This window comes from Accipiter gentilis, chromosome 20 (assembly GCF_929443795.1).
Source record: "Accipiter gentilis chromosome 20, bAccGen1.1, whole genome shotgun sequence".
In the NCBI taxonomy this organism is placed as follows: Eukaryota; Metazoa; Chordata; class Aves; order Accipitriformes; family Accipitridae; genus Astur; species Astur gentilis.
Window position 1 is genome coordinate 19468825 of NC_064899.1, and position 19173 is coordinate 19487997.

The 19173-nt window shown below is 42.5% G+C and overlaps 1 protein-coding gene across 16 annotated transcripts in view; it reads left to right on the plus strand.

Moving 5' to 3' along the window:
* The window catches only part of ATXN1 (ataxin 1), a 229353-nt gene that overhangs the window by 139845 nt on the left and 70335 nt on the right, over positions 1-19173 (plus strand). The window contains exon 1 of one of the 16 annotated variants that reach the window (XM_049824157.1): positions 7323-7341. The exons of the other annotated variants lie outside the window; for them this stretch is intronic. The gene's annotated coding sequence lies outside the window, so the exon portion shown is untranslated. Of the gene's footprint in view, positions 1-7322; positions 7342-19173 lie in introns of those variants that run through there. 16 annotated transcript variants of the gene reach the window in all.

The window sequence follows — 19173 nt, forward strand, 5'->3', positions numbered from 1 at the left end:
GGGCGGTAGTAGGTGTTTCGTGCATCAGGTTGGCTCACCCCTTCTCCCGGCCCCGAAGCCGCAATCCTCTGAGTGCATGGGCGGCAAACCTGCCTCGGGGCCCCACAGCAACCGAGCTGTTTCAGCGGCGGGGGATCTCCTGTATGGTCAGTGTACGGTCACCTGCAGACAGTGTGTGAGAGCTGGGATGTGTCTGCTTGCCTCAGCCACCCAGCAGAGGTGGCCACGGTGGCTTTGAGTCCTGCAGAAGGATGTGCAGTGATGAGGCCGTAAGCCATCAGCGCTCAGGGACTGACTTGGGGCCAAATGCCTTTTTATTCACATCTGTGCAGCTTCCTTGGATTTACCTCTCTCTTCTCCACATTCCTGCTGGCTGACTCCTCGACTCGCAACTTCCTAACCTGTCTGTCTTTTCCAGCCTGGACTGCTGAGCTTCTTCCTTCTTTGTCTCCAGGGCTTATCTGCTGGATCCACACTTTCCATTCAGTGCCCCAGCCCCTAGCACTCCAGTAAATGACTTTGCTGTTGTAGCAGCCCCAGTTGGTTGCCTTTTGTAATTTGTGGCTGTGCTGTTCCTGTCAAATAGAAGATGTCTTCCTCCTCCTCTCTTCCCCCAGTTCTCCCTGCACCCCTAAGTTTATGGCTTACAGTATGCAATCTGTGTATTAAAATAATTTTTAGTTAGGTCATTCATTACTCTCTTGCTTTCTTCTCAGCCGATACAGCTTCCAGAGAACTGAGAAGTTGTAATTTCTCCAGGGCTAAAATCCAAGTCTTTGATAGGCAGGCATGATGCCTGGGGCCACTACATGTTGCTACCGGTTGTCAGCTTTGTAAAACTTACCCTGCAGAGCAAAGAAATCTGGGCACAAAGATTGTTCTCTTCTCTTACCGTGGCAAGCTGTGGTTTCCCAGTCTGTTCTGCCTTCCTTCATTGTCTTCCAAGCAAATGGCTGTAAGATTACGACTCCCATGTTTGGACTGAGAACAGCTTTTGCCTGAGCAAACAGATTTCTCTTTGGCAGCCACTTTAACTGCTGCCCCAGCTTTTCTCTGTCAGCTTTGTTTCATGATTTGGCGTTAGAGAAGTCCAGACCGTACGAGTGCATTGGAGCGAGTAAACGCAGGAAGGAGGGCAGGTGAATGTGTTTGTTAATGATTACAATACCAGGGTGGTGGCATTGTGGTCCATGAGAGCAAAGCATCTCCTGTAGTTCAACAGTGTAGCTTATGGTTGCTTTTGTTTCTAACTCAGTGGTGTCGACTGGAGAAACTTCAAGTCCTTGCTTGCAGCACTCCTTGGTCCAAAGCTGCTCTAATATTTGCAAGTTGTGTCTGGGGTGAAGCTGACCAAAACACAGGTGTCCCTTGCCTGTGAGAATATTTCTGCTGCTGCTGTTCTGCCTCTCCTCTGTTTCACTGCTCCTTTGTTGTACTGCTGTGTTAGTGAGCATCACTGGTGAGCTGGTTTACTGTGCCTACACTGACCCTAACAGTATCTAGTAGCCTGCTGATGCTTCTCTCAAAGCTGATAATATTGGTGGCAGCAGCAGAAGGAAGAGAATATAAATTAAGATCTCCTAGAGGGGAGGGGTTTTACCATTTACTGTTTGGAGCATGCATTCAAAAGGAAAGGCTGCTGCTTCTGGTAGGTTAATTAAAAGGGATCATGCGCCCTTTGTAGCAGAATACTATTCTGAACAACTTGTTCATTCATATTTATTCCAGGTTTGTTTGCAGCCTGCCAGGCACATTGACCATGGATGCTTATGTTGGGAATGAGTATTAGATAGTCTTAGACAAACCGGCACTGATGCTATCAGTGTTCCTTCTCAGTGAGTTTTATGTTTCTAGTTGTAAATCGGCATTGGTGTTTCCAGCTGCAGACACTGATGAATGTTTCAGAGGCACCTGATGGCACAAAGGTCAAGAGGAAGAAGATAAAGAAGCGAGTTGCTAGGATTGCTCTTAGCTTCTTTCACTGTTAAGGTGTCAGAACTAGAGACAGGCTAAGGAAACCTGAGATGCTGTAGTCCTTTATTTATTTCTAATGGGTTTTCCTGGCAGCTCTTTAAATAATAGAAAAACCCTCCCCACTATGGCAGATGAAGTTTATTGCACTAGTGCAAGTTATTACCAAGTTATTGCACTAGTAATAGAAGAAATCTGGGGAGTGAGGGCTGCGTTAGATGAGGAGAGGAAGGTTATTTGTGGGTTTCTGTGCCAGGCAACCTTCAGTCAGAATTGGGGTGGTGATTTATAAATTCCCTTTGTCTCACTTTCAATGTTTGGACTGCAGTGAATCCTGCTAAAGCATTACAAAAGATGTGCCAGTTGAAAGAAGCTGGGCAAAATGTGGTTTGGCTTCCCTGATGGGTGGGCATTTGTGACCAGAGCTATGGAGATTCCTTACAATGGAGAGGTGTCCGCAATGGAGGCAGCGGGCAAATTTTGGCTTTAAGGCTTCAGCTGCCAGGAGTTTGTCTCTGGTAGATAAAACTTTTCTTCTCAACAGCTTGATTTAGCATTTGTGATGCAAATAGATCACAAAAAGAAACCTCAGGTAACATGAAGCTCTGATGAAGTAAAAGTGAGTTTGACACTCGGTGGAGCAACAGGAAGAACACTGGGGGAGCTAACACTTTTCATGTTCACAGTTAAAGTGCTTTGGGTCTATTTTACATTTTTGGAAAGGAGTGTTGGTTGTTTTCTTGTAAAACCGTGCACTGCAAGTGACTTTGTTAAAGAATCAGCTTCGTATGGGGGAAAAAAGGCAAAATCATGTCTCTCTGTCATTCAGTCTGTGTTATGTGCTGCTGTTTGAGGTGGAAAGGTCCTCGTAACTTGTTTCTGAGTTAAGACACGTCCGTTAGATTCACGGTGAGAATTACCAGGATTATTTTTTTTTACTTCTACTAGATCCATTAAAATGTTTGTGTAACTATCTTTATTCAGCCTGAGGGATAGCCTGCAGAGTGATCAAGGAGATATAAGTACAAGCATTTCCTTCTTGTTACCATTGACCAGTCAAACCAGTTCAACTGAAGGGGTTTGGCTTAGTGAGCAATCTTACTGCTCCTGATGACATTTGTAGAAAGGGTGAGCGAGCTGCAGAGCTTTATATGTCTTCATTATAGGGTGAAGTCTCTTCTCAAATTAAATGAAGCAGGCAGTCTTCATTAGCTCTGGGTTTTCTTGTTGTTATTATTCTAATGTAATTATCACTTTTCTTCAGTCATCCTTCTGCTTGCGTACTTACAAATAAACTCTTTCCATCTGGAGAGTATTTTGAGATGGGGAGGGTACAGTGAAGTAGTGAAACTATTGTTAGCACTGTGTTCTTCCTCTCCTTTTCTTTAGCTACCTAGAAAGCTACACAAGGAAATAGAAAAAAACAAATACATGACAAGCATAATAGGATCTTCCTCTCTCAAAAAAGATTATGCAAAGGAAGACTGTTGAGTTACCTGCCCAAGCACATGCAATGGGAGAAAGCATCACGCATCAATCTGTAAGACCCCTGTGGTTCTTCGCTTCAAAAAAGCAGCATTAAGAACTGAAGAGTCCCCCCACTCTTCTCTGAGATGACAAGGCATGTTGCTTCAGCAGTAAGTAGTTCTTGGGTATAACGAAATACCTGCAGACTGCAGGGAGTAAGAAAGGCTCAGTCACGATGGCTACGCGTATTTGTGCATCCAAGTCCCGTGCAGAGATTCCCAAGCTGACAAGGTGCTTTGCTCAGGTTAATTAGCCCTGCTTCTCCCCTTACATCTTCTCTGATGATGCTAATTAGACTGAGCAGGGTGCTGCCTTGACACTGGTGAGAGTCAAACAAGTGTGTCTGTACAGCCTTGCCCTGCAGTGTACCCTATAAATATCTGAGCCCACTCAGCACAAGCCCGTGAATCTGTGCCATGTGGCTGTGCAGCACAGGTATTTCCTGGAGTTTTATTGGATGTGCTGTCAAGAATCACTCAGCCTTGGGTGGCTTGCTGGGACCACAGTAAGGGTACTAAGTGTTAGGGAAGATCTTGAACAACTAACTGTCCGTAGCTGCCTTGCTCTCAGAAAAGCATGTGCTGCTAGGTGTCTTCTGTCCTCTTTGTTTTGTTGCATGTGAATGACTTCCCTGGTTCTGGAGGTGGTGGTCTGGAGCTTCAAGGGTGAGGGAGGGTTGAGGAGACACAAGTATCCAGGCAGACAATCAGAAATGGTGAGACTGAGGAATAAAAATGTGAAGAACTTGGACTTTCTGCTTTTCATCCTATTTATGTGTGTAGGACTGGCAGAAAAATGGGTTGGCAGGTTGAATTAGATTGTGAAACCTCACTAATTAGCTGTGCTTTCCCCATTCCACTTCTCCCTTCTTCTTCCTTCCCAAGTGGGATTCTTGCAGAGTGAAGTGAGTGGAGGGGTAGATGACTTTTATAATACGGTGTTTTAACATTCAGTTGGAGCTGTAACTATTGCAATTTAGGTAAGTTTGCTATCAAATACTGTTTCAAAGGCATTGACGGAGCTTACAGAAGACAGGTTTTTAGAAGAAACAATAAAAAAACCCTGACAACCCCAAAATGGCAACAAATAAAACTATTTTTGCTCGTTATAGTAGAAATGGCTTTTTACACTCCTGACTGTTCTTCCTCTGACTGGCACCTTCCTGAGAAATGCAGTTGAGAGTAAATGCATATGTATACACACATGCCTATCTATATATACATTGATCTTAGTGAGCCTGGGAATGTAAAAGCAAGTGTAAAAACGTATGCTGGTTTTGGCAAGTTGTTTGTTTTAGTTGCATGGTTTCCTGATTTTCTTCATTTAAAAGGTGCGTTAATGTTCTGCGTATGAAGCCTGAAGTGTGATAGTTAGATCTCTTGTCAAAAGATGGGTGTCCATGTTTCATTCCATATTGCGAAATGGTAGTCTTCAAAATATCACGTCAAGCCAGTACCATGAATAAATAGCTGTGCTGTATTATTTTTGGGAGTAGCAGTTTCCCAGACACTCAGTATGATCGCAACCATTAAGTGAGTAGAAATTGTTTTGAAAGAGTAGAAGGAGCTTTGTTGACTGAAATGGCTGGGTCAGAGCTGAAATGGAAGAGTTTGCTGTTTTAAAACATAGCAGACATTTTAGACATTTTTATCAGGATGCTTCAGTAATGCAGTTGTGTGAAAGACTGATAAGGGAATGTGCAATAGCAGCTCTCATAATTCAAAGTGCCTGAACTTGGCACGTTCTGTGGTAATGTAAAATAGTAATAAATATAAATCTTGTGTTCTGGAATTCCCGGGTCTGCTTATTAGCAGATCAGTGTGTAAACACTGGCTTAGTGTGTCTAGTACTAGAAGGATGTGTTTTGCTCTTGCGAATGGATGTGTGCTGGCTCTGCACCCCTGGAGCATGTATAAGACAGGCTAGATTCAGACTGAGCTGTACTCTGCATTTTCTAGAGGAAGTCTGTTTTGTATAAACCACACGTGAAAACAGTACGTAGATAACTTTTCAATGCAGGTATTTCATCAGTTTTAAATCATGACTATTAGTTACTGGTTTCACTCAAGCTGCCTAATAAGATCTTGCCAGGAACACCTTAACAGGACAACTCAATCAGTATTGCAGATTTAATGTTGCTCTTTGGTCAGATTGGGACTGGCAGTTCCCAGTTCCTCCCAGATTTGTACCTATTAAGTGCATAAAAATGGTTTGAAAGAGCAGGAAGAGCTTTGTTCACTGAAACAACTGCATTGGGATTGAAAGTGGAGAGTGACAGATGAAAGAGCACTGGACAGCTAGTGGCAGGGGATGAATCCCAGTGTTTGCACCCTGTGGCCCCCATAGGCCTGTAGTAGCTGTTTTTTCTGTTAGAAACTTGAGCCCTGAGCCTACTTGTTGACCTGTATGTGCTCTTAAGGCTGTCTGGCGTGTCAGGGCTGGAGCCTCGAAGCAGTAGGGAATGGTGTTTATACGTGGTCAAAGAGGGAAACCACCATGCCAACACAAAGCCTGTTGTCTGATGAGACCAGTGCTAAAGGTAATGTGTAAAGCAGTGGTGATTGCTTCTTCAGGAAAGCAAATGGGAGCAGGATAAATGGTCCTTAATTGAGTTACAGTTGGTATTTTAAGGCTTATGGCATAATGCATTTAAGCTCAATGAAGGCATTTCTTTTTAAACGTTCCTTCAGGTCTTCAAAATGTTGCAAAGAGCAAGGCAAACTATCTGATTATGGTTGTGCAAAGCTGGTCTGGTATTGGTGTAGCTGAAACTGAAATTGCACTCACATGAGTTCATCCTCAGTGCCTGTATTGTGCTGGAAAATCCAAGTGATTGGGTATAGAAAAGATTTGTCATATTAAAGCATCTCTTTTTGGTTCTGTGGGGTTTTTTGTCTTTCCATTTTTGTTTTGGCAAGGATGGTGTGGGGGACGAGGAGTTGCAGATTGATGATTGTCTGTAAACTGTCTTAATGGAACAGAGACTGTAGGAGGCTTTCTCATGGCTCTTAGTCAGACCAGTGCCTTATCTAAACAGTAGTTGACCCTTGAAGATGCTGCACGTGGCTCTCATCCAGCCTACCTGCCTGATCAGAGCAGATGGTATGGTCATGCTTGCAGCAGAGTGAGAGGAGCACTCATTTGGGGAACCATTCCCATGTATCAAACTACTGCATTCTTGAAAGTCTTTCCTTTCTGATAGCATCCTTTGACTTAATTTATTTTAATGTAGTTCAAAGGTGTACCGGGAAGGAGAATTTGGTACCTTGATGAAGGAAGTCACAAAATGAGGGCAACTCTGTGTCTTGACATCATTACATGGTACTTTTTTTGACATTGCATTAATGTGCAGTAACTTGGAGTGGTAGCTATGCAGCAGCTCAAAACAAACACTGCAAAAACTTTGATCTCAAGCAGTGTTTGTCACTACAAATGTAATTATCTGTGTGGACCATCAGTCTTGAGACTAGTAATGGCAGCAGTGTGGGAGAGCTTGCGGTATCCAGTCTGAGGCATTTCTACCCTGCTGATGTTGAACAGGCTGACAGCAGGTAGGACACTGATGGCAGAGGTCAAGTGTTGCTGAGCTCATTACTTGCCTTCTGTTTTATGGTGGAGCAGGGGAGAAATTGTATCCTTGATCTTTACCTGAAAACAATAAGAAAGGAGGAGATACAGAGGAGGATATGCAATTAGAGAAATAAAATGGCAATTCACGCTGCTCTTTTATAACATTTCTTGCATTAAAAAGTAAATTCAATAATTCCTGTCTTCTTATTTTCTAATTTTTTTTTAGATTCAGCTGGTGATAATAGGAATATTCTTCCCTTGGTGAGAATTCTGGTATGCAAAATTTGAAACCTAATAGATAAGACAAGAGAAATTGCATTGTTTTAATAAATAAGGAATCATTTAAATGATTCCTGACTGATTACCGATTACTTTATCCTTTCACATGCGAAGGGAACAAAGGAAAATGGTAAAAATTTAGCCTTGGTAAGGTTTGGCTGAATAGTGCTAAGCATGGCTAAATTTGAAGTGCAGTGGTAACATTACGGGTTTCTTAGATTGGGTCCCCCAGGAGTTTGAGAAGATACCCTATCAGAAAGCTGGAGTTCAGATTCCACCTTCTCCCTTGCTCAGACTTCTTTGGGTTTCCTTTTTGGTTCTGGCTTGTTTCTTAATTTAAGCAATCATCTCTGTGGTGTATGCTGGTTGCAGTAAGTCTTGTCCTATGCTGCCTTTCCATGAAATGCATCTACAACGCCTAGTCCACTGAACCTGGTGGAGGCAGATGTTGCCTTTTGGAAGGAGAATTGCATTTCTTGGGTTTTGTTGTACCTTTAAAATTCTTCCCTTTCCTTCCTGTCTGCAAAGAGACTAGCTGCTGTTGAGATATTCACATATTAACTCCTGCAGCCCTTCCCTCTTGTGCAGCCCTCAGTTTGGGATGACTCTACCGGTAGGTCACTGACTTCCAGTCAGGAGACATAGTGGCAGAGCCAGATGGAAAAGCTATCTGATGGGTGACTTGAGGTGTGTCATGACCAGTCAGTGCTGCAGCCATAAAATGGAGATAATGATACTGATATCACTCCTTGGTAAAGCATTATGAAATGTTTTCATGAGTATTTCTGCTCCAGAGCCTGAGTGTTTGTAGCCTGGATTCCAAGGAAGTGAGGTGTGTGTGTGGTGGTGATGTCTGTCTGTCTGCTTGTCCATCCTCATTCCCCCCCTCCCATAACACTTGAGTGTCTTGGCTAATTCCCACCAAATCTGGCAGGAAGTAGGAATCTCAAAGGCAATTAAATTCCTACAAATATTTTTGTTGTTGCTAAACTTAGCAGGTAGGGGAAGTGAGAGACATGAGTTAGTGCTGACACCGAGGGGGAAGAGGCAGCCAAGCTCTGCCCTTCCTAACTGTCTTTGGTGGTGGCTGACACTGGGACCCACCACTGCATCCAGCGAGCCGTGGCAGCCCTTGCCCAGGGTCCAGGCCAGTGTGGCAGGATGCGGAGCAAGGCTGGACTGTTGGAGGGTGCTGGAGGGAAGATGGTGCAGAGACAGATGAATATGGAGGGGTGGCAGAAACGTGGAGCACGAATCCTGCTCTCTCTGTTCTTCAGTAGAATGGGATGTGTTACTAGAAGGGCTCTGATTGAATTTGCAGTTTGAAATCCTGGTGGTGGTTTTGTTTCTGGCTGCTCTGAACATACGTTCCTCATATTCCTGGGATGTTTTCACTCCTCTTCTGTGCAGAGCTGAGTTCCTCTGCTGCAAGGAGCTCTTAATCTTTCCTGGCACCTTTGGCAAAACTCTTGTGCTCCTTCCCCTCCACGCTGCTCACGTTTTACTTCTGCAGTAAATGCAAATTTAGAGCTTCCTTCTTTCCCTCTAACTGTGGGGCTTCTACCCATGTATCCCAAGTAGGAGAGCCTTCCTGTTCTCATGAAGAAATTCTCTCTTTGTCCTCATTATACACATTTAATGCCTGGCAGGCCCTGGTTTTAGTGACTGCTGAATTTCTCCCTTGCAAAGCTCTGTTTGTGCCTCCAGAGTGCTGGCCTTTTGGTGCACAGGGCCTCTTACATACTTGGCACAGCTCTCTGGTTTTGTGTTGCTCTGTACATTGAAGGCAGCTACATGGTAGTACTAATTATCAGAGGGATGCAAACTTCTTATCTTGTGTTTAGTAACTCAGTGGGGGCACATGTTTATCTTGTACACTTGAGTGCTGTTTTTAAATAGTACTATGTATACAGTAGGTAGATTTAAAGTTGACTAACCAAGAAAACATCCCTAAGGCTGAAAGAATAAGCGTGAAAGATATGCAAGAGTTGCAGCCTGCTTTTTAGCACTACTTTGTGTCTGGCATGCTGATGTATATGGCCGTAGCAGTTAGATGTCTCATTTACACACGCAGATAAAGCCAAGATAGTTTAAAGCAATCAGATTCATCTTGTGTCTTGGAAGAACAAGTTTATACTTTGAAAGAGAGAAGAGATTTGCAAATGGAATTTGTTTTTAAAAAAGGGATATTTATGTAAGCATCCTTTCACTGGGAAGAAGGGACAGGTAAACAAGTAGCCAGCTGACTACAGGCTCCGTGGATTCTGCGAAGGTAATTACGTGAAGACCAAGACTCTTGAACTACCTTCAGGTCAGTTGTTTTCAACTGTGTTAGTTTAGGTAGGTTTAAAGTTCAGTTGCTTTGAAATGGAGGAGCCATGACCAGGAAGGAACATGGCTGGAAAGCATCAGTCATGGAAAAATACTGTAGCCCAAAGTCAGCTTTGAAGTCTCTGAGTCTTTTTATTGACTTTATAGACTTTAGATTAGGCCTTCAGTACAGAAAGTCAAGATCAGACGTGTCTCTGAAATTATTTTTCAGGGATTATTTATATGTGTGATGTGTACTTCTCTGCTGTTTTAATAAGAATCTCTCATATCAAACTTGTTATTATTACTACTATGGCATTAGGTTTGTAGGCCTCGGTCAAAGCCCATTTTGGCTAGGCATTTGAATACATAAATGGTAATAAAAAGACTCACCAAACCAAAGAGGTCATAATGTGCCTGTGTATGTGTACATGGAGGAGAATGGAGGTTTTGGAGAGCGCGTACATTGGCTGCCAAATCAACCTACCTTTGCAGTCATTTTGCGGATGGTAGCCTGGGCTGTTGTGCAGTGAATGGACAAACTAGTCCAGCAAGACCACCTCTAACTTCTGGCTGAAAATCCTATCTTTGAATCAAAGGGAATTTGGCTAGAGTAATTTCAGATCTTTGTCTATTAGCTCATACTTTATTATTCTTTTTGGTTTATTTTCATGTTCCTCCGGTTTGCATTGAAGTAGGAGGTTCAGAAGACCTATTTATGTAGATCATGCCATGTCCATTTTTTCCTGACAAGATGGGACAGCTCCCTGCAATGCATTTTTCAGTGTTTTGCCCTATTAAGTTCCCAGTGTCCAGACCTCATGGCTTCCTCCACTTCCCTTAAGGAGTTGTAATAAGACTTACATTCAGCTTAATTTTCACTTTAAAAAATTTCCCATTAGCCTTAAGTTGCCCAAGACACTATGGGACATAATTCTGTCTTATTAATTTATGATGTTGGACATACCAGCAGGGGTGGAAGCAGCAGTAGTGGAATACTGCGAATCGTCAGTCCCTCCAGTACAGGGGAGATGCTCCTGAGAAGCTGTCCATGTGGTATGTCAAAGCCCAAAGGGGAGGGAATGTGCTCTGGACAGGCACTGAAATTTGAGATATTCAGGTTTATCTCAAGCAAAGTGACTGAGCCTTTTTTGTACTGGCTGATTGAAGTGGTGTTGCTGCATTTCAAAATTTCTGAAGGCCTCATTTCATCACTCTGCCTTTAATATCCTTCTACTGCTCTCAGTTCTTTCTTATTATCTTGTCAGTCCTATATGCTCTCTCAACACTAAGTTTTCATTTCTTCCTTTTTATTTCCACAGTAAATGGTGGAGTCACATCCCACATGGCTCTGCCATCTGGAACAACTTCCCTGACTCATATTGCTTTTGAGTTTCAACTTTATCCTTGGCCTCTATGTGTTAATCTTCCTTCTAATAAAATAATTCCATCTTATGCCCAGAGGCTTCCAGTTCTTCTTTGCTCAGTCTTTCTCCTCAAGACACATAGCTTTTTCTGCCCTTTGATACACAAGGTATATTGTGATCTGTGCTTGTTATTAGGCAAGGAAGACTTATTTTAGGGACACCTAATCACATACTTAAGCCTAATTCCTGTTCAGGATAGCACTTCAGGGTACACTTAGCTTTTTAACACCCCCTTATCCCTTTGATTTCAATTGGCTTCACTGATTTAAAGTTAGGTACACGTTTAGGTACTGTGAACATGATAAAGCCTCAGCTGTAAAACATGTTTTTTATATTTTTTAAAAAATGAAATCAAACTAAAACATATTGCACAGTCTGAAAATAATGAAAGATTCAACAGAGAAGTAAGATTTCAAATCTGATACTACATCTCCTTAAGTCTCATCTTGAAAACATCAAACATACTGTAAAGTCAAATAAAAATCCAGCAGCCTTGGTTTTCAGTCTGTTGACTCAAAACATTTTCTGCTGTACACTGAGATTTTCAGTAGCTGACATAGTATGCAGTTGCTCTTGCTAAATTAAGAAAGTCTCATGCTTTCTGGGATCCCGTAGTAGAACTGCTGAGTTGCAATACTTGCATAAAAAAATTGAGGTTAGTTTATTGAGTGGTTGGACACAACTTGTAATGCTACTGCTTTTCTCCTAGTGGCTCCCTTAAAGCTTCCATGAGATGGAGGGAAAATACAGCTAATAGCAAGCTGTGCTTGGGCACCACACAGTCCTGGCTTTGTGTAGAGCACAGCTTTGGCATCCGCAGTGGGAGCTCAGTGCATATTGGCAGCAGTACATTCATTGACATAAATCGCTGTCAGAGCAATGGAGGAATGCAGCTGTGTATTTTGTGAGTGCTGGATGCGGTCTATCTCAGACTCACCATGAGATCATGGAAGATCTGCTCAAACTTGTGTCTCAGACTGTAAGTCCTGGGTGTGGGGCACTGCAGTTGGATAACCACTCACATTTGAAATAAATGCAAGCTCAGTTGCAGGGCTGCTACCCATTTTTCTCATCCTTTCCCATTTCTTACCAGTTTCTTCCTCCTTCAGGGCAGAAGATCTGTCCAGAGAGGACACGTATGAATTAGGAAGGATGTGTGTTCCTAAAACATGAGGAGGAGGGAACAACGCCTGGCTTCAGAGCAGCCCTTTAAAGGAGGCTTATTTAAAGTCCAGCCAGTATTGAAATCATCTGTTCTCGGGGAGAGTGCATCACCTTCAGCGTGTCTCCCACCAAAACCAAGAAGCAGAGATGTATTCCCATTCATCCCTAGGAGTAAAGCTGCCCTGCTGTGTCTAAGCTGCACCTTAGGAAGTCACAGTGCTGCTGAGGAGAAGGGGCAGGGAAGGTACAGTCAAAGCAAAGTGGTTCAGACTGCTCTTGCAGACCAAAAGCAAAGCTACCAATTAATTTATTATGGAAACCTGCATGGTGCCACTGTGGCCCAACTTTGGGCAAATCAATACAAAGAAGAGAGTAATACCATAGGTTGCAGTGTGTTTTCATAGGTTTCTCAAGAAGTTTTGTTTGTTTTCATTTGGTTTAGGTTTTTTTGCTTGGTTTGCTGTCCCTAACGAAGCATCCAGCTAAAGTTCTTGCAGTTGTGACCATCCTTTCCTTGCCCCAGATCACTGGGGAGTGATGCAGTGACTTGTTTGCTTCTGGAGTGATGACACAGGCAGCATGGTAGCACGAGAATATTTTTGAAGCCTGAGTGTGGGCGTACGATTGTCAAGTCGAGGGGTTTTTAGTATAGAATTCGAACCACAGTGCTTCATTAATGAGGAGTTTGCCTTTGTCCTTTGCCTTTCCTTAAAATGAGGAAAGTAATTGAAGACTGTATAATGCTTGCTTCCTTGTGAATCATGGGGATTGCACGGCTAAAAGTGTATTTGCTAAAGTCCTTTTAAAGTGTATTGCTTTTGTGCCTCTCATATAGTTCTCTGTCCTGACTCCCATGAACCTCTACTTTATTACCTCTCTTAAATGCTCAGTGAACATGAAAAACCTTCCTGTGTGTGGAAGTGGAGATGCTAATGAAAGTAAAAAAAGATTCATGTGTTCCTTTTCCCATTCATGACGGTTCTTGGAGATTTTTGTGGAAAATTCACCACCCAAGAACCAAACTAAGCCTTCTCCGTCACAACCCACTGTGATTAGACTGTGGGATTAAGCCTACCTGAAGCAGTGTTTTGGGGAATTTCTGAGAAGGCAGTTGTCCCCAGTGAAATCTCGTTTTACTGTGCTTCCCGTTCTGCAGAAAGCATATTCCTCACACCAGCGCTGCCATGCTCATCAGTTCAGCAAATGTTTCCTTGGCATTGCACTTGCTGTTTTTGAACCACAAAATGCTTTTAGGTAAAGTTATCATAATATAAGCTGAAAATTGACAGGCTGAATAGTTGTGGTTAGTATGTGCTATAGTGGTGATGACATGGGAAAATATGTTGTTTTTCTCCAGATGACTGTTTGAGGTTAGTTCTAGACCATTTTGTTCATGATGTGCCAGCTAAAATTATGAGAGCATGACTTTGAAGTAAGCAGGTTAGTTTGATTTCTTTTTTTTTTTCCTTCCTTTTTTTTTAAAAAACACAACTGATAAAAGCCTGTTGTTAGAGAATGGATGTTGTTGTTATTTTGGGATTTAAAAGGAATGGAGCCAACCATTGGAAAGAGTAAAAGGTTAAAAGACTAAATTCCTCCTTCCAAGATGTTCATCTCACTGCATAATCTAACCAAAGCTGTCTCACTCATGGGACTAGCATGGGCAAAGTGTGGCCCACAGGGCAAAAGCCAGCAGAGTTCAGGTACCTCTTCAGCAGAAGATGGTAGTGTGAAAGGGGAATGGGTAGCAGCAAACAAAGCCAGTGCTTTCTGCTGGCAGCAGAAACAGCGTTTCGTAGATCTATTCCTTATATACCTTTCTGGTATTCAAGGCCATAGTGGTACCGCATACCTGCCAGGATGGCAGCTCAGCAGAGCCATGGGTGGCATCTTCCATGCTCCATCAGTTATGGAACGATCTGCACACACCAAAAGATGTCACAGTGCTGAGTCAAGCAGTCAGTGCTCTAAAGGAGCACAGAAATGTGTGCTCTGTTCATAAGATAGAAGCAAGAAAAGGATGCATTAGGCAGGACGTGATGTTTGATGTCTTTGTACCTAATGATAAAAACAGAAGTGACTCAAATGTCACTTTCTTCCCAAACAGAAGTATTTTTGGTGTGGGCTGCCAGTCCGTGTTAGGAGTGATACGCAAAATGTACAGAATTTGTGTGTGGCTAAACGATGGTTTCTTTTTCTTTCATCTGCCTCCTTTTTGCTTTGTGCTGTAAGGTTGCAGTTGCGTGTAAAGGGCTTGACATATTTAATGGAACTTTGAAACAGCTCCAGTGAACTGCAGCAGAAAAGAGAAGCAGAGGAAAGTAGAAGGATAGCAGAAGACACATTAACCAAACTTACATTTTGAAATAAAACCCTGCAGTTCTAGAAAAATTCTTACTCCACCCACTACACCGGTGTGTGAGTTTGGAGTTTAAATCTGCTCCAAGGTCTTTGTGATGTTTGGGCACAGAGAGGCAAGTTAGCTGTGGAGGAGCATCCTTAAAGGTGAGTTTGCCAGGCTTCACCCCTCCTGAAATGCTGTGCTGAAATGAGGTTGTTAGGACAGCCCACTCAGGTGAATATATTTCTGATGTTTCCATTTTTTCTCTGCTTGTATGGGCTAATCTCATCTCTTTCTGGGGTGTGGGGAAGATTGGGGAGTGGAGTGTGTTGCTAACATCTCCCCTGCCCCTGAGCTGAGAAGCCTCTGAAGCGCCTTGAAGGTTAGACCATGCTGACTTTTGTGTGGTGCCCTTTAGCCCCAGCAAATACAAAGAGCGTATGGTATGGATGGCTCATTTCTAAAACACCATCAAAAAGCCAGAGGAAGAGATGGTCTTCTAATATTCTCCCAATTCTGACAGTCTTCTGATGACTTCTGGAGGCTCCATTCCCTCTTTCAGCAATTCCTTCTTCACTCGTTTGCATACCTCATGTCAGTACAGCCACTACTCTGAAGAGTTTAATTTTAAGGCCCTAACTCAGAAAAGCTCCCATTTTCCCTAATTCTGATTAAATATTGTAAAATATTTTAATCAGTTTCAGTTAAAATAATGATAGCATATTGATTATTATGATAATATTGATAATATTGTCTGACCAGTACAGTTTAATGAGGTTAAGCATTCTTGAATATAAATAAAAAGGCCAACTTACTCAAGGATGATGAGTGGTTATGATCATCCAAATGGTGACTTTTCAAGGTTGGTGTTTGTATGTCCAGAAATGAAGGCAGGTGGAACAGCTAGCTACTTTTCTCGGGCAAATATCCTTAAAAGATCACTGCAAGGAAAAATTGCGTTGTTACACATTGTGCATCTGAACTAAAAGGTGAGATTTTGATAATTCCCCTATCTTTTCTCTTTTCTGGGGCCTTTTACCCCACACATGATTTTTTTCATTCACTGGATGATAGTCCTGTTTATAAGATAGAAGCAAGAAAAGGCAGCAGTAGATAGGAGGGGATATTTGTGTCTATGTGTTTAATGGTAAAAACAAAAGTGACTCCACTGTCACTTTCTTGCAAAATAAGAGCCTTTTTGGTGTGGGCTGCCAGTGCATGGTAGGATGTGGTGGCTTAATGCACCTGCTTCACTTCAGCAAAACTAATGCGCTTTTAATTTCCGTAGCCTTGCTCCCAGTCTTTGGGGCAAGCACTTGGGTAACAGTTTGCAGGGATGGGGCCTTTGCCTCGAAATTATGCTGGGAGGACATTCACGCACACGCAGTGGGATGCCGAGCACAGTGGGATCCTGATCCTGTCTGGGGCCTTTGCGCACAATGCTGTCATAAATTTTAAATAATAATACTACTGTAAAAAGTTAAATAAATGTGTCAAGTTAATTTTATGCTCCCCTCCCCTCAGGCAAATTAGCATAAATTGAATTTTCTAATAATTAGCCCAAGCAGTTATCACTGAATAGATATACCTGATTTCTGTGAATTGTGGCAATACATGGAGGACCGATCCTGCAACGAGCAGAGAGGTTCCCAGACTGACCTGGTGAGATCAGGTCCGGTCATACAGACACTGCATGAATGAGTTTGCCATTAATTGTGTTGGTTATACGTTATATGTGTATTGCCATACGGCTCAGATTTTGATCACTTCCCTTTACAGCCTTAGAAAATAATGCACCGAACTGTCTGCATCGGGCTTATTACACTGTTGTAATGAACCCTTTTACAACTCCAGGCAGCCCTTCCCAAATGTATTGTAGAGCCTATTAACAAACACCTGTCAAGTTCAATTGAAATGTCTAAGTGGCCTGATCTACAGTGTCTGCTGTCATGCCAGAGAAAGCAGGGCTCACACAGCGCGCCAGCCGTGTCAAGTAACACACTCGGAGATGAGGTGTTTGGGAGCAGGGGGGTGTCGAGGAGCTCTTGGCTTGCCTTGCAACCTGGTGGATTTTGGTAGTAAGTAGCGAGGGAAAAAGAAGGAAAAAATAGTTCTGTGTAAGGCAAACAGCCTTTCCATTCCCTGTTACCTGGCTGTGACATAAGTCTCAGAACATTTCAAGCTTTTCTTTCTCTTTTTTTTTTTCCCTCCTTTTTTTTTTTTCAAGGTAAGATATAGAAGTGTAAACAGATCTTTTTCTCTGTTGCTGACTTGAATGAGGTCTGTCCCCTGGTACGCATGTGAAAATTGCTCGGCTAGGAAAGATCTAATGTTTGTTGTATAATAGCTTTGGAGATAAAGTCAAAACTCCCTTGCTGCTTGTCTTGACAGAGGGTGCTCCTTGCAGGTGTTTGCTTCCAGAGACTGATCTTACAAAAGAGGAGAGGGGGGAAAATTAGCCCAGTAGCATCTCAGAAATGTTTGTGGAGGGTTTTTTGTTTCATGTTTGGGGATTTTTTTTTTCTCTTTTTTTTTTTAAATCATGAACTCCGAATCCAAGGAGGCTCAGCAATCAGTGTGTTTGAACGCCAGCCAAGACACAAAACTGGCAGCCGTCCATTCTGATATCAGTGTGAGTGAAATGTGTACTCAGTAACTGGATTCAGGCCCTTCATAGTTTGCAAGCAAATATTTCTGCTTTTGCAGATCAGATAAAAAACAGAAAAAGCTGTGCAGCTCTCAAGCACGTGAGAGAGAGGCCTCTGTCTGCGCCTTTGCAAAGGGGCATTAACGATTCTGTGTCCCAAAGTCCTGTGCCTTATGTCGTCATGTCGAAGGCTATGTTCTATTTCCAAAAGGCATTTAATTATGTCTTTTAATGTTTTAACTACTAAATCTGCCTTGCATAAAAGCTGTTAAGTACCTCACACTGGTAATAAGCTGTAGGAAAGTGAAGTAAATTGGCATTTTGTAAAAAGGTTGTACAAAACCAATGGAAAGCTATGCAAATCAGCTATGATACAGCCAAATTTGCATTTTGTCTTGGGTTTAGTGATGATATGCACAGCATGACTTTGGCAGGCTTGCCTCTTGGGATGATGTATGCACTGGTGGTATGGCCCTGTAGGGTCAATTTAACAAGCGTAAAGTTGTGATTTTCCATGCAGTTTCTCAGAACCACTGAGCAATGTGCAGCAATAAATAGTGACAGAGGAAATCGATTTTTAAGAGTAAATACATTTAGTAGGAGGTGTTATACAAATCTTTCGCCTTGCCAAAAGAAGGTTAGCGGTTTTGTTTGGAGCTGCTCAACTTTCCAAAGGGACTCCCTTTTGCTGTCTTACTTTTTTCTTTGTTACTCTTTGGTTTAGAAAACATGCAGACGAAGAGGTGATGTAGAGTTCTTGTGTGCTGGGTGCTCAGATCATTAGAGCAATGTACAGGGGAGGGCAACATGTTACAAGCAGCTGACAGTGCAGTTTCACAGCCTTTGAGTTCATTGAACCAATGGCAGCTCTTAAGACCTGTTGTTTTGCCCAGCTGAGAAGGAAGGTGGGAGCATAGTTGAGGTTTCTGGTGATAATAATGCAATTCTAGAGAGGACAATGTGCAAACGGACTCTCAGAGCCCTTTGCAGTCTGTTTCAGATTGGAGAAACACGTATGCTTTTTAAGTGTTGCTGGAAAGTACCTCTGAAATGACCTTACATGCTTTTTTTCCTCATACAAGTTTTGTTTCATTTCAGGAATTCATTTAGTATGTTAAACTGAAAAAAACCCCAAATAACAATAAATCAAATTAATTGGAATTTTTTTGCATTGGCCTTCACATGCTGCATGTAATTTTCAGCCAGCTATTTGAACACAAATTTGTTATCTTTTCCACTGTGAAAATGGACCAAATAAAAATTTCTGTATATGCTTTACTTGTCGCAAGGGTGAATTCACCTCAGCATCCCTTCCCAGTTCATCGGTGCTGTGTGAGAGCTCCATCCTGTGGGGCGCTGGACACCTGAAAGAAGCACTGGGTATTTTCATTTCCCATGCCATGATCTTGCATCCCTTGAAGTGAATGAAATGCCAGCTGCTAACCTGCAGTAGCCTTTGGGCTGGAGTCCTACAAGGACTGCTCAAGAGCAGCCTGAGGAAAGCATCTCTCCTTATGGCAGGGCTTAAGCAGGAGTTCAGTAGGTTTTGGATTAAGCACCTGGTACAAGGCTGTCCTGAATTTAAGCACGAGCTTAAGTACTCTTTTCCTGTGACCTCAGCACACCCAGTGCTCTGTTAGTTTGCCTTACAGAAGCAGGAGTTTGGCTGCTTTCAAATGAAGTCTGCCAAAAAAAAAAAAACCCAAACCAACAGCCCAGCAAGCATCTTGGGGTTTTTTTTTCTCTTGGCTTCTCTATAAGTAGTCAAAACATTTTTCAGAGCAAATTTAGTTAATGTTTTGCAGTGGTGAGTGAACACTGTGATGCTCCGATATGTTTTGTCCTCCTGAATCTCATTGTAAGATGCTTGAGTGTAATTTAATTCGGGTTTTTAAATGAGAGGAAGAAAGAGTTCTATGAAGTCTCATCTGAATTTT